Raw genomic sequence first — 14,468 nt, 5'->3', positions numbered from 1 at the left:
TCTTTAAAATGTATTGGGTATTGTATGGATTACAAGACCAACAAAAGTCTGTTACAGACCTTTTCATCAGGGTAACATTGGGTAGAATCATTTTAGATTACATTTTATATCCCATCAGCTCCTGAAGTAACCCATTTATTTCAACACACGTGATTTCTGCTCCCATACTTCTCACTATTCTGGGATTGCTTTCCATTCTTACAATTGCTGTCAATGACGAGTGTTGTCCTATGGGTTCATGATGTCCGAGCATTCATGGTGGAATGTGATTATTATTGTAAGTGTTTGATTTTGTTTATTGCCGATTGCCGATTTCGATACCGATAGATTAGGTACGTTTTTTTCCCACCTAATTGCAGAGAACATCAAGTCCCCCCTGTAGTGGAATTGATATCATGCCTACTCTTATTTTAGTGGCCAAAATCTGCCATAAAGCAGACATCTTGCACATTTCTTTACGCGTGACGGAAGAAGCGTTGTAAAGGTCACGTGTCTCATCCCTCACGTTTCTGAGCGCACCTGAATGCAGCATCCCGCCTGAAACACAGCAGTGAGGGAGACATGCCCAGACTTCTTTACTGCACCTACTACGGAGACATGAGTGATCGGCCTCTGACTTTATCGTGTGTGCGTCCATGTGTATGTAAGTTAGTTTTGCAGTGACATTTATGTTATACTCTGTTAGCGTCAGCTTTGGCCGCAAGTGTATTTTTGGCGGGTTTGATGTTGTTAAGTTCGGTAAAATGAGAAGAATGTGAGCTAACTGTTAGCTAGTTAAGAGTTGTAAAAGTTGTTTAACTTCTATTTACTGGCTCGAGTTTCTGTGACTTTTTGGCCTTTTGTGTATATTGCTGATAATGCAGTGTGTGTGCACACTCGTGCTGAGTTAATGTCGAAGCATCAAGTCAAGCTTTTTTAGGGAATCATCGAGCATCTAGGAGTTATTAAAGCGTTATTTTATCAGTGGAAAATATCGGCAGAAAAATGACATAGGCCTATCTGCCAATGACAATATGTCATTTTCAAGAAATTATCTGCAGAAACAGATAATGTGCAGATAATATCATCAATCAATCAATCAAATTTTATTTGTATAGCGCCAAATCATAATCAGAGTTATCTCGAGACACTTTACAGAAAGAGCAGGTCTAGACCGACTCTTTGTTAAGTTATTTAAAGAGAGGCCCAACATGAATCACCATGAGTAACACTTAGCAATTCGGCACATTGGCAAGGAAAAACTTCCTTTTAACAGGCAGAAACCTCGAGCAGAACCAGACTCATGTTGAACAGCCATCTGCCTCGACTGGATGGGCCGAAAATGGGATAGAAGGAGATGCAGGATAGAGACAGGCAAAGAGAGCAACAACAACAATTCTTGTTACAACAACAACAGAAACATACTTATGGTTACAATGCCAATAATAGTGGTAGACTAGGGTGAAGATAAGCAAAATAAATATATAAATAAATTAGCGAGAGAAGCAGAGTAATGATAAAGGCTGAGGTAATCGTAATTGTAACAGCTGAAGTCAACAGGTCTACTATTAGCATTAGCAGCAACAATAATGATACTATGGGGAAGGCTGATGTCAGTAGTTGTTGCAGTCGAGCAGGTCCACAGCAGCAGGTGGTCTGCAGCAACGATCCCCAGGAACCTTCAAGACAAGGGAGCACAAGAACTCCCGGGAAGATATGTGGTTAGTAATGTTAATGGGACCAGAAGATACAGAGTTAATGAGCTGCATTAATATGACAGAGAGAGAGAGAGAGAGAGAGGGAGAGAGACAGAGAAACACAAAGAGAGAGAGAGAGAGAGAGAGAGAGAAGCTTGGTGTGTCAGATCCCCCCGGCAGTCTAAACCTATAGCAGCATAACTATGGGCTAGTCCAAGCCTGAGCCAGCCCTAACCACAAGCTTTGTCAAACAGGAAAGTTTTAAGTCTACTCTTAAAAGAAGAGAGGGTGTCTGCCTCCCGGACCTTGACTGGTAGATTGTTCCAGAGGAGGGGGGCCTGGTAATTGAAGGCTCTACCTCCAACACTACTCTTGGAGACTTTAGGTACCACAAGCAGGCCTGCATCCTGGGAGCGCAATGTTCTAGAGGGGTAATATGGCACTATGAGCTCTTTAAGATATGATGGTGCCTGACCATTAAGAGCTTTGTAAATAAGAAGAAGGATTTTAAATTCTATTCTAGATTTTACAGGAAGCCAGTGCAGAGAGGCTAATACAGGAGAGATGTGATCTCTCCTCCTAGTTCTTGTCAGCACACATGCTGCAGCATTTTGTACCAGCTGCAGAGTTTTTAGTAACTTATTAGGGCAGCCTGACGAGTTACAATAATCCAACCTGGAAGTAACGAATGCATGGACTTGTTTTCCTGCATCGTTTTGAGACGAGATGTGTCTGATTTTTGCTATGTTGCGAAGATGAAGGAAGGCTGTCCTTGATATTTGTTTTATGTGGGAGATGAAGGACATATCCTGATCAAATAGAACTCCCAGATTCCTAACAGTAGTGCTGGATGCCAGGCTGATGCCATCTAGGGCAGCTATATCATTAGAGAAAGAATCTCTAAGATGTTTTGGGCCGAGCACAATAACTTCAGTTTTGTCTGAATTAAGTAGCAGAAAGTGCGTGCATCCCTTATTTTGATAGTGTCTGTGGTTGACACTGATGTGTATCCTGCTTACAGTTTTAAAAAGGCCTGACACGATGTGGTCTAATGCTTCTCCATCAATTAGTGTGAATTAATCAGCAGGGGACATTGGATGCTTCTCAAGTCTCTTATCTGATATTTCCTTGCTCCTCAATCGTTGCGTGAACCGGAAGTTGTTCCAGACCCGCCATATTGAAGACCGTCTCAAAGCTCAAATCACTGCTTGGAGGAGCGAGGAGGGAGTTCTGAAGAGCGATAAGTGAGGATACACGAGAGCAGCCTCCACAGGGGTCTTTTACTGGCTGACACGTCCCCTTTATTAGATATCAGTTACTGATTGGACACTGCAGCTGATCGGACTGATGTGAAAATTCACAACATCAATCGTGTTTCAGTGGACAGACTTTACAGGGTGCCTTGAAATCGGCTTTAAACAACATTGGTAATATCAGTTGTTATTTGACTACCTAGGATCGTATTTAGGAACTAGTCTATTTAATTTAATTTAAATTTAAAGAAAGGGTCTCTTGTCATGATCAGTTATTTCCCCAGTTATATTTTATTATAAATGAATTAAAGTCAGAGTCTCTCTGTCAGCAAGTAACGGCTTGATCAGCATAATGTGATTTCTATTTTTCCTGATTTTTAGCCTAAGAAATAACTTCCATAGTTTATATGACTCCATAAAGGTATTTACAAAGTAATTATTTTTCGTAATCAGATCATCAGTAGTCTAATTATGAATGCAAATAATGAATAAATAAAAGGCTAATATAAAAGCATGTGCCAGTAAAAAAGGTCCATATGGTTCTAAGCAGGACACAGTGTGGTGTGCAGGTGTTTGTTAAACATGTAACAGGATACAGAGAGAAAACACTTACTGTGTGTTTTAATAGATTTAATACAGTGCACATGTGTGCAGACACAAACAGCTGTTAAAGCCGACTGACAGTTGATCCAGCGGTGATCAGCTGACGCAGTCATCATAAATGGACGTTGCTGCATGTGATGCTTCAGAGGACAGGACGTCTTGTCTCTTAAATCATATTTCATCGTTTCGTCTATCCTCACCTGGTTTCCTTGCGTCTCTCCATGCATCTCTGGTGGGAGGGACTATGACGCAAGTGAAAGACACAAGTGAGGAATGCATGGATGCAATTTAAGAGACTTGAGAAACAGCCATTGTCTCCGTTTTTCACATCCCTCCTGAAGTCTCTCTGCCAGCCTCTGTGGACCCACACAGATATGTCATGAAGACAAATGAGATTTAAGGCATATTTACATATATAAGGAAAGATGATAAATGGAGACAATGGATAAAATACTGCTTCTGATTAGTAACTTTATCATTGCGGAAAACACCACAAAATGGAACTTAAAGGAAAAGTTGTGGGGTTGTATGATGTACTTATCAATAGTGATTGTACTACGAACAGTAGATTACAGTCAGTACGGTCCCTGTTAGGAGAAGCTGAACAGAGTTCCTAAGAAAGCTAAGATAAGCACCGCTGCAGATAGGGTCAGGAGTACCACTTACTTTAGCCACTTTAAAGAGTCCTACATATAAACAAACATGACGTCAAAACTTTCCCACGGCATCATGTCTCACTCTGCACAACAGCCCTGTAGGCCTACGCATGCAGCACACGGTATCAGATCAGCTGTTTGGGTTAGAGGTTTTATTAATGAAAAAACAATTTGATGGAAACAACAATGTGGCGTTCACAGTGGGGACTAGAGGAAAGCATGTTGTGGATTATGCTGTATGTCTGCTGTTTTGGTCAGAAAGTGCCCAAACAGCACTGACTGAAAACAAACTTCACTTTTTTGAAGATATCACAGTTAGTGCAGTTGCTACTTTGATAAAAGGACAAGTTGTGTTTCTTTCTTCGAACTTCAAAGAAATCTGTTGTTTTCTTACTTTGGTGAAGGCATGTGTTTGGAAACTGTTGAAAACCAATTTCAAATAAGCAGCTTTTTTCAAACTAATGATTGTCATCAATGATAAAAGTTATTTTTGAATTATTTCTCAAGTCTTGATGGTATGCAGGCTTCTTACTCTTACTTATTTATTGTGAGTTGCTGGCTGTAGTTAATGTATTTGTGTTGCTACTGGCTATTGTCCCAAAGTGAAATTAATCATTAGCTAATGATTTACAAAGATATAATTATGTTATGGCTTTACTTGGTGAGGCACGATTATTAACCCACTATGAAGTACAAAGGGGCATCGGCCCTAATTAACACATGCATATACAGTATTCATTATTACTAGATGGGATATTCAATGAATACAGCAGTAATTAATAGCAATTAATGCAGAATATTGCATCATTCTTTTTTTTATTTTCTCCAGGAAGGCATGCAGTGCTCAGACATGCTATGTAGACAAGGCCTTAGACTGCAGCAATTAAAGACCAATTTCAAAATAACCCTTTTAATTCAAAACTCATTTAAAATACTCAGTCCAAACATTTCCTCAAGTTCTGAAAATATTTCTGAAATCTGGTCAGGTAAGTATTTATGAGAACACGGGTCTCAGATATTCAAACCTTGACTGATGTTCACAGCTGGAGATATGTGAAGTCAATCAAGAACTCAGCAGATGACATCACACGTGGGTTGGCCCTGGAGATACAGAATCACAGTGGTGGTTCTGTGGCCCTGATTTCCTCTACCATTAAACAGACAAATGGCCTATTATACCAGCGGGAGACCTTGAGCCTTACAAGCGCGAGCTTAAGTAATCCATATTTGTTCCCACTGTGTCAGTCAATCTTGGACCTCAAATTCCCCCTGCTAGTAAGTTCTCAACCTGGAAGGAGCTTGTATGGCTGAGGTCCTTCACAGGGTGGCCCATCCTATGAGGCAATTCACAAGCACAAACATTCCTGCCACAAGTGCCATCACTGTCGGGAAAAACCGACAAAGACCTTCCCCCCTCTCGTTGCTGCCTCTTCAAAATACCATTCTACTCAACAGGAGTGGACTGTTTGGGGTTATCTCTGTAAGAATAGAAAGACGACATGAGAAGAGGTGGGGAATTGTCTACAAATGTATTACAATGCGTTGCATACCTTTGGACCTCCTAGAGAGCTTGGACAGTCTCTAGGCCATTCATTTCTCACCGAGGGAAGCTCTATGAAATACTGTGTGATAATGGCACAAACTTTTTGAGTGGAGTGAAAGAAATCCAGAAGGCCTTCTCATCCATGGCTCCGAGTCTCTAGCATCAGGGAGAGTCTGGATGCACTTTCTGGGGCCCGCTGGTTTTCCACTATAGACCCCGCCAGTGGTTATAACCAGGTTCCTGTTGCAGAGCAGGACAGGCCCAAAACCGCCTTCTGTGCACCCTTTGCCCATTTCCAGTTTAATCGCATGCCTTTTGGCTTGTGTAATGCCCCAAGCACCTTCCAGCAGGTAATGCAGAGGATGTTCGGCAATCAGTAGGGTCAGTCCTTGCTGCTCTATCTTGACAACGTCATTGTCTTCTCTTCCTCTGTCCAACAACACCTGCAGCAGCTGGAAGTGGTCCTTGATCGACTCCAAATGGAAGGCCAAAATGCGATATGCGAAATGCGAAAATGCGAAATGTTTTCACACCCTCACCTGAAAACCCCTCCCCCTGACCAGGTCTGTAAAACCGGAAGACCACCATTGTTTTGGGGTTCTTTTTGTTCTGAAGCTTTGAAGCTCAGAAGCTCTCCACTGCCCTCCAAGAAGGTTGGAGCTGCTGCCACAGTTCCCTCCAATTCAACAGCTCTCATTGCTTGCTAACAGAGCAAGGCCTCAGCAGCGATGCAAGATCCTGCTGAAAAGATTACCGGTTTACTCAGCACGAGCTAGTAACCGTAGTAGCAGCTGAAAGAGTCTGCAAGCTTTTCAAATAAGGACAATGGAGCAATGAAGGACCAGTTTCCCTCCAATTGGACACCAACACAACAACTGCAACTTCACCAGAACCACCAGCAACAGGATCGTCGGCCTAATAAGCTGCAACACAGCACAGCAACGCCTTTCCATCCACGGTCTGGTAACATAACATCTGGGCAAAGCTAGAATAACTTACAGTACCGGCTAAGCAGGAATGTTGACTGTATTACAATGTTATTGATTTGATTTGTTACCGAGTTGTATTGTTGTAATGTCTGTTTAGTCAGGTGTTGATTGTAGTTGAGGTTATTTATGCTTACACAAAGACATCGTCTGCATGCTAAATTAACTTCCCTCTTTTCTAACCCGACATTCTTAAGACTTACACATATATAATATTTTGGACTGACCTTTTGACCTTTTGACCAGACTAAACAGCCAGGAATTAAACGTCCCGGTTCTTTTTCTGGGTCTCCATCCGTCCCATGTGCTCAGTGCAAGTTAGTTGAGACAAAGGACAGCATTCAGTGGCCATCTTTGAATCAGCCATTTTATGAGTTCTTTGTCTCCCCTATTTGCCACTGAAGCCATGTGGTCTCTTAATGGACACAACCTCCATTTCCGTCTCTGCCTGTCCTGAGACAGACACACCCTTCTTCTCTGTCTCTTTCTCTCACACACACCCACACACACACCCACAAACTTACACATGTAAATATTAGCATTAGTTAGATTACATGTTTGGTGTTTTACTTCTGCTTTTATTGTCTTTTGAAATAAATCATTGTGTGAAATAAAATGCTGTCTATTTAATGTTGCACAAGAATGAATACTGCCAACCTCTTCTGCGTTTGAACTCCAAATTCTTCAACCTACTAGCTATAAATAATTAGGTTATAGTTATTAAGTTAATTATTAATCAGAGTCTATATTGATAGTCTAGTATACTTTATGAGACTAGAGAGGTAATTAGATGGTTATTTTCTTAACTTTGTTAAGTGGTGCCCCAAACAGAGGTGATTTAATGTAGATTAATCATATAATTTATATAATTAGGGCCCGAGCACCGAAGCGGTGCGAGTACCTCTTGAAATTGAAGGAATTATTATTATTATTATTATTATTCTTTCTTTGTTTCTGGTGCCAAATGAATCGCATATTTGGCAGCTTTAACATGCCCCAAAACTCATCAAATTTGGACTGTGCATCAGGTCTGGTGAAAAATTTGATATTTTGTGGGTTTCGCAGATGACTGTTGCAAAATGGCTCCATAGCGCCCCCTAGAAATTTTCAAAAATGCCTCCCCATAGAGGTTACTTTCACCTAGGTGTATGAAATTTGGTAAGCATATTGAACAGCCCAAGACGCACTAAAAAGCCTCTTGCACCCATACCTCAAACCAAACAGGAAGTCAGCCATTTTGCTTTGAATTTCAAAATAAGACGTGTTTTGGGCGATTTCCAGGGGTCATACTTTAACGAACTCCTCCTAGGGACTTCCTCCCAGACTTTTCAAAGTCGCTCAGTTTATTGACAACACATTGAAGATTAAAAGTTATCAAAAGCTTGAGTTTTTGAGAATGGGCGTGGCCTTGGCTGGGGGTCAAAGTCTGATGTTTTTTGGGCAAAATGCCAAAAAATGAAAATCACTGTTACTCTCACATACAGTCTTCTATCCTCTTCATATTTCACATGTCAGACAAGAATCCCAGCCCCAACACAATTACATGAAAATATTTCCCATCAGGCCTAGCGCCCGCTACTGGAAACAGGAAGTGAAATATTTTACTCTACAAGCCCCTCCTCCAAGGTGGTAAAACATGTTAACCTCAAATTCATGTCAGGAAACGCTTAAGACCTTGATTAAGGTCTGTGACAAAACATGGTCAGGTTACAACAGAGGGCGTGACCCTGGCGGCGCGGCGAATATAACCTTCGCCATGATGCCTCGCCATGACATTTAGGCTGCGATAACTCGCCTGTACTTCATCCTGTCTGCACCAAATTTCACATACTTGATCAGAGTCCCGCCCTGAACAGATCTACACACTCCTTTCCTTACCAATCCTATAGCGCCACCCACTGGTGACAGCCTGTATCAACTCTCATATACATTGTCCAATCTCCACCAAATTTCACAGGTTTGATGAGGGTACTGCCCTGAACAGGTCTACATATTAATCTTTCACTCATAGTCATAGCGCCACCTACTGGGCAGAGCCTGTATCAACTCTCATATACATTGTCCAATCTCCACCAAATTTCACAGGTTTGATGAGGGTACCGCCCTGAACACATCTACAGATACATTTTTCACTCAAAGTCATAGCGCCACCTACTGGGCAGAGCCAGTACTACCTCTCACATACAATGTTATATCAGCTTCAAAATTTACATGCATGATTATAGTCTCGGCCTGAACAGGTCTACATATTAATCTTTCACTCACAGTCATAGCTCCACCTACTGGGCAGAGCCTGTATCAACTCTCATATATATTGTCCAATCTCCACCAAATTTCACAGGTTTCATGAGGGTACTGCCCTGAACACATCTACATATTATTCTTTCGCTCATAGTCATAGCGCCACCTACTGGGCAGAGCCAGTACTAACTCTCACATAGATTGTCCGATCAGCTCCTAATTTCACATGCATGATAACAGTCTTGGCCTGCACAGGTCTACATAGGAATTTTGGGTGATGCTGACCAAGCCCCTACTGGTGGAGAGCCTGTGGCTACAGCACATCCTGTGCTTCATGCACACCCCGCTTCTGAGGTGCACCCCGTGTCTGCAGCACACCCCGCGGCAGCGACAAGCCCCAACGTGGCCACGGGTGCGAGGGCCCGTTCATCGCCGCTTGCGGCTTTAATTAATACTTATTTTTAATAATTGTTAATTTCTTTAAATAGCCATTATTAAAACCTCCCTTTTGAGGTTGATGCCAGCCATAGTGGTCTGGGGACTGTCCTGTCGCAGGAGACTGACAGTGGTGTTAGACCTGTGGCTTATGCCAGCAGAGAGCGCAATATGTCCAACTACAGCTCCATGAACCTGGAATTTCTTGCACTCAAGTGGGCCATGACGGAGAAGTTCCAGGGATACCTGCTGCTGTACAAGAGCATTGTGTACACAGACAACAACCCATTGAGCTATCTTCAATCTACCAAACTGGGTGCCACTGAGCATCGATGGGCTGCCTAACTTGCCGTCTTCTACTTCGATATCAAGTACGATATCTGCACTTTCATGTCAGTATGTGTCTGGTTCCTTAGTAGTTGTAAACTCCTTGCCTGGCACTATTGTCCCTGCTGACCTCCCACAAGAGGCGCGCCCAGGTCCTGCAGTGTCTGCGACTCAGTCCATGGTCTCTGTTGTGCCATCCCACTCTGCTTGTCTGTCACTATCCATCGCTGAATGAGGTAATACAATGATTGAGCCTATAACCCACTGATGAAAGCCTTTGCATTTGCAGTATATAGTAGAATATTGGGTGTCTGTGGCGACATCACAAGCGGCGCCCAGTTAGTGGCGCGTTTTCCATCACCCAGCAGTGGTTGGTCTGCCAGAGAGGGTAGGCAGAGCTAAGTGGATGCATTTCTGGTTTCTTTAAATGTTGCGAGTAAACGGTAATTTACTGTGGCTGAAAAAACAAAGAAAAGATCAATGACTACAGGTACAACTTCAAAAATAGAGGAAAGCGACCGTCAGGGAGGAAAATCAAGAGTTACAACCGTGACAAAGGGAGCCAACTGTAGATATCTGGTTAAATTTGGAAGTGTCCTCCTGCAACTACCATTTATAGCCATTAGGGGTAGCCCAAGAGAATGAAACCTTGAAGATTATCAGTTTAAAGGTTGGTGATCCCCTCTTGAAGGATGAGTAATCCCATTGGTACTACCTCGTGGAGAAAGATGGGTTCTTCTCAGCCAGGTCTTCCGCTCAGTTGGGGGAAGGAGTCTCTCAAGCTTATCTTGCCTGCAGTCCTTAAGCAGGAGACTTTGAACCAGCTTCAACAAAAACATGGCCACCCTGGCATTGAGCGGACTGAAATAGTCCGGCAGCGCTATTATTGACCAGGGTTGTGTGTGGACATAAAGAAGTGGGTCCAAGAGTGCGAGCGCTGCTGCCAAGTCGCCAAGGACTCTTGACAGGTGCCACATAGCTTTATGGGCCACTTGCTTGCTTCTAGGCCAAGTGAGATCTTGTGAAAGCACTCTATAATAACACAGACTCTTCACAATGGATAACTCAGGAGCGAAAGCACTCTTAAGTAATAGAGCGGCGAGCTATACTTACTATGGCGAGCGACACTCTGATCCGCCAATACAAAATGAATTTATACTCAAAAACCTAAATCACTACTAAAAATAATGTTACACTACACTCTGTAGGTAAACAACACGCTTCAACGAGTGAAAGCAACCGTCAACGAACAATACTTTAACTGCAACAAAGGAAGCCTTTACCCACTTGTAAACACAGGCTACTGGGGAGCATCTGCTCTAAAACACGCGACTAAAGAGGTACACTACACGTTTTAATGAGCAAAAACAATTATCAGGGGGCCGATGACGACTTCAACAGAAGACTACAACAAAAGGAAATGTTACCCAATAGCAAAAGACATGCTACTGGGGAGCATCCGCTCTGAAATCCCAATTGAGGAGCATAAATACATGCTTTAACGAGCGAGGGACTAAGATGTGAGGAGAGGAGTCGAGGAAAGGAGGCGAGGAGGTACAAACTGAGAAATGAGAAGAGCCTAAGGTGTCAAAGTAAAACAGGAAATGATCTAAACAATGACATAAATAATGTAAAAAGTCCATGACCAAACAAGACAAACTCATGACAAGCCAAGATTCGGCGATCATGAAAAGGTCCTGATAATCTGAAAAGTTTAAGTTTAATTATATTTTCTATATTTATTTGTATTTACACATATTTTTATTCCCAATTCACTATAGGGTTCTTCAGCTTAAAGGCCCTTTATTTGATAATTTGATGATTAATACTTTTTCTCATATAGTGTGTGTTTATCTGTTGATCAATATGATATTAACTGCTGCGTTAAATTATGCTTACAGTTTAAATGAAGTTGTGTTTAACTGAATTAAATATTGATCATTATTAATAGAGATAAGAATTTATTATTTTCTTACCATGGCCTCATTTGTACCTCTTTTCTGTAACAAAAAGACAAACAAATGCAAGGGAGATTATATGCTTTTAGATTTGGAAAATCAAAATGTAAGTGTGTGGACAAAATTGGAAACTTGATTGTTACCGAATGCTATTTAAATGTACTGCTTTGAAAATAGCCCTTATTTATATATATTATGGTTACAATGTTATTATGAAGCAGAAATTATATTTATCACTGACTACTTATTTGCCAAAAAAAGAACACGCTGAGAGATGCAGGTTTGGAATAATATTTTAAGCATAATATGAAAGGGCTATCTCTGTTTTCTGTAAAATACCTTTAGAGATCTGGCAGCTCCTCCTGTCTCCTGAAATACAAACACAGCAGAGTGAATCAGCATGGAGCCAAAGTATTAGAAGAAAAACACTGACATAACACAAACTAGGTCTGTGAGACATGCATACAAAAAGGAGAAGTCAAGGAGAGTGATGGTAAAAAAAAAAAAAGAAAACGATTAGAAATAAACTTTCTGTGGTGCAGAGATAATTCATTAAAAGGTTGACTGTCATCAAACAAGACAGATACAATAAATACTGGCATCATTAAATTACAAATATAAACTATTGTAGACAGAGGTTGTCTCCCTCCCTGCCACTGTATGGCACTGGTTTACCGGCACCCTGATAACTGGGCGGTGGTGTGCTTTCATATTGAGGTGGCCACACCTCAGACTCTTCTTCCGCTTTCATTCATCTTCCCATGGTGGCTGCAGCCAGGTGTGGGGGTGCCTCTTATGTGTAGTGTGGCGGTGCCTTTTATTTGGCCTGACTGACGGTGGCGCACATTCATCTCCATACGGGGGCACTGACTACTGTTCAGTGCATGGGCCTTTGCACTTCTCACCCTCCAATGCTCCATGACCCTGAGCTTTGGCAAAGTGAGGCCTCAGTTAATTGTGTGGCCTGTCCTCGGCAGCATTTCCTGAATCACGACTGCTGGTTCCCTCTGAATATTCAGGCTTAGTGCAATTTTCGCGTTGAGTAGCAAAGCTTTATGCCAGATTGCTTTATGTACTTATTAATTGCCTTAATTGTTTTTTGCCTTGGTTTGCATTAATTAGAAACTTTAATTTTGTTGTTTGCATTTTGTTTTGTTAGTGGTGTACATATTCTGTTTATTTGCATCTGTTTTTATTTTATATACAGTATATATTGTTTTTTTTTTTAATCATTGGTTTTGTCTGTGCCAGTATTGTTAAGCAATTCATGGCATGTTTTTATTAATCCCCTTTTCTCTTTTGGGACAGGTGCTGTGGGCCTGAGACGATAGGCCCAGGTGTTTTCTTCATGATCCCCTTTATGTATTGGTGTGCAGTGTCACGGGAGGTTAGTTTATGGATCCTTTCCCCTTTTGATTCCCTGCTGCCGCAGTAGGCCCCAGCCCGGTCCTCATTCCCCTGCCTGAATGGTAATTTTAAATGACTATAGTTGTATAAAAATTTAATAAACTTCTTCGTCTCTCGCCCAGTGGTTTGATGAACTTGTGTGACCTTGTTAGTTAAATGTATTCTTAGAAGTTCCTGGGGGCAAAATTCCCCTAGGTGGCGTTGCCACACCCATTTTGAGCCCCTGCTCCTTTCACACTATTTAGTATTTTCAAATTAAGATCTTCGTAGAAAAAGGTTGGTGTGTGAGATTACCTGCTGGGCTTCATAGCCCCCGGAGATGACCCGAGCCCCTCTGACCAGGCTGGGCAGCATAAGGCAGGCGCTTGCCTACAGCAGCAGCAGTCCAACACCCTGCAGTCCAGACATGACCAAACTCCACTGAATAGTGTCTGACTTCACTGAGAAACTTTTCTGAGAAAAAGCTCTCTGCCAAGGGGGAGGGACAAAGTGTGTGTGTGTGTGCATGCGTGTGCGTGTGTGAGTGTTACCCTGGACTATTGACCAACAGACCTGACCTTAATGATTACTCGAGGTACAAATGTTGGTTTGGTGCTTGAAAGTTCAAAGATAATGTCCATGCTCAGGTTCAAAGTGTCTAAATGTTGTTATTTCTGATGCTGATTTTGCACCAACTAGATGTTGGCAGTGTGACAAGCTCGACACCCAGACAATAAATTCTAATGGAAAACACCAAAAAAGCAGTAATTAGTGATTTAAAATGAATTAATTCCTAATGCAAACACAGCTGGATATTTGTGTTGTCCCCTATTATTGTAGATATAAAGTCTATATTTTTTTCTGGACTCTTTCACTCAGCTGCCTGCGTTTCTTTACTTAACGTGTATGTTTATGTCATTTCCCTTCTGCCATGGAGCAAACAGTACAGTAGTGTAAGAAAATATGAGAGACTCTTGTATGTTTTTTGAAGTGAAATTATCCACAATGAGCTGTTTAGTGCTACATTTGACCTGGTGCATGGAGATGAATCAGGCCATTGTGATGTGATACTGGGGTGAATTGACTTGACTACAAAGTGTCTTTGATTTTCCACTGTGGACCTTGTGAACAAACATTCCTACTAAGGCAAACTGTCATCCATTTACAATTTGCTGAGTCACCTTCATTGCGTGGGACTGTGTTTGGCACGTGGTTTAAAAAGTAAGCGGCAAAAATGACCCACTTATAATAATACTTGATAATGTACCTTTGGCGTCTGCAGCATGATATAGTATTAGTGATAGATTCAGGTACTTGCAGTGTTTATCTCGTGACATAGCCAGACATAAATTCCAAATAGGGGTTCAAAGTGCCTCCACTGACCCCCTGTTTTCTGTGCATTTG

Source organism: Semicossyphus pulcher, unplaced genomic scaffold (assembly GCF_022749685.1).
Source record: "Semicossyphus pulcher isolate SPU_LCO1_2020_fin unplaced genomic scaffold, fSemPul1.0.p SCAF_3, whole genome shotgun sequence".
In the NCBI taxonomy this organism is placed as follows: domain Eukaryota; kingdom Metazoa; phylum Chordata; class Actinopteri; order Labriformes; family Labridae; genus Semicossyphus; species Semicossyphus pulcher.
The sequence above is the reverse complement of the archived record's forward strand: the minus strand, read 5'-3'. Positions refer to the sequence as shown.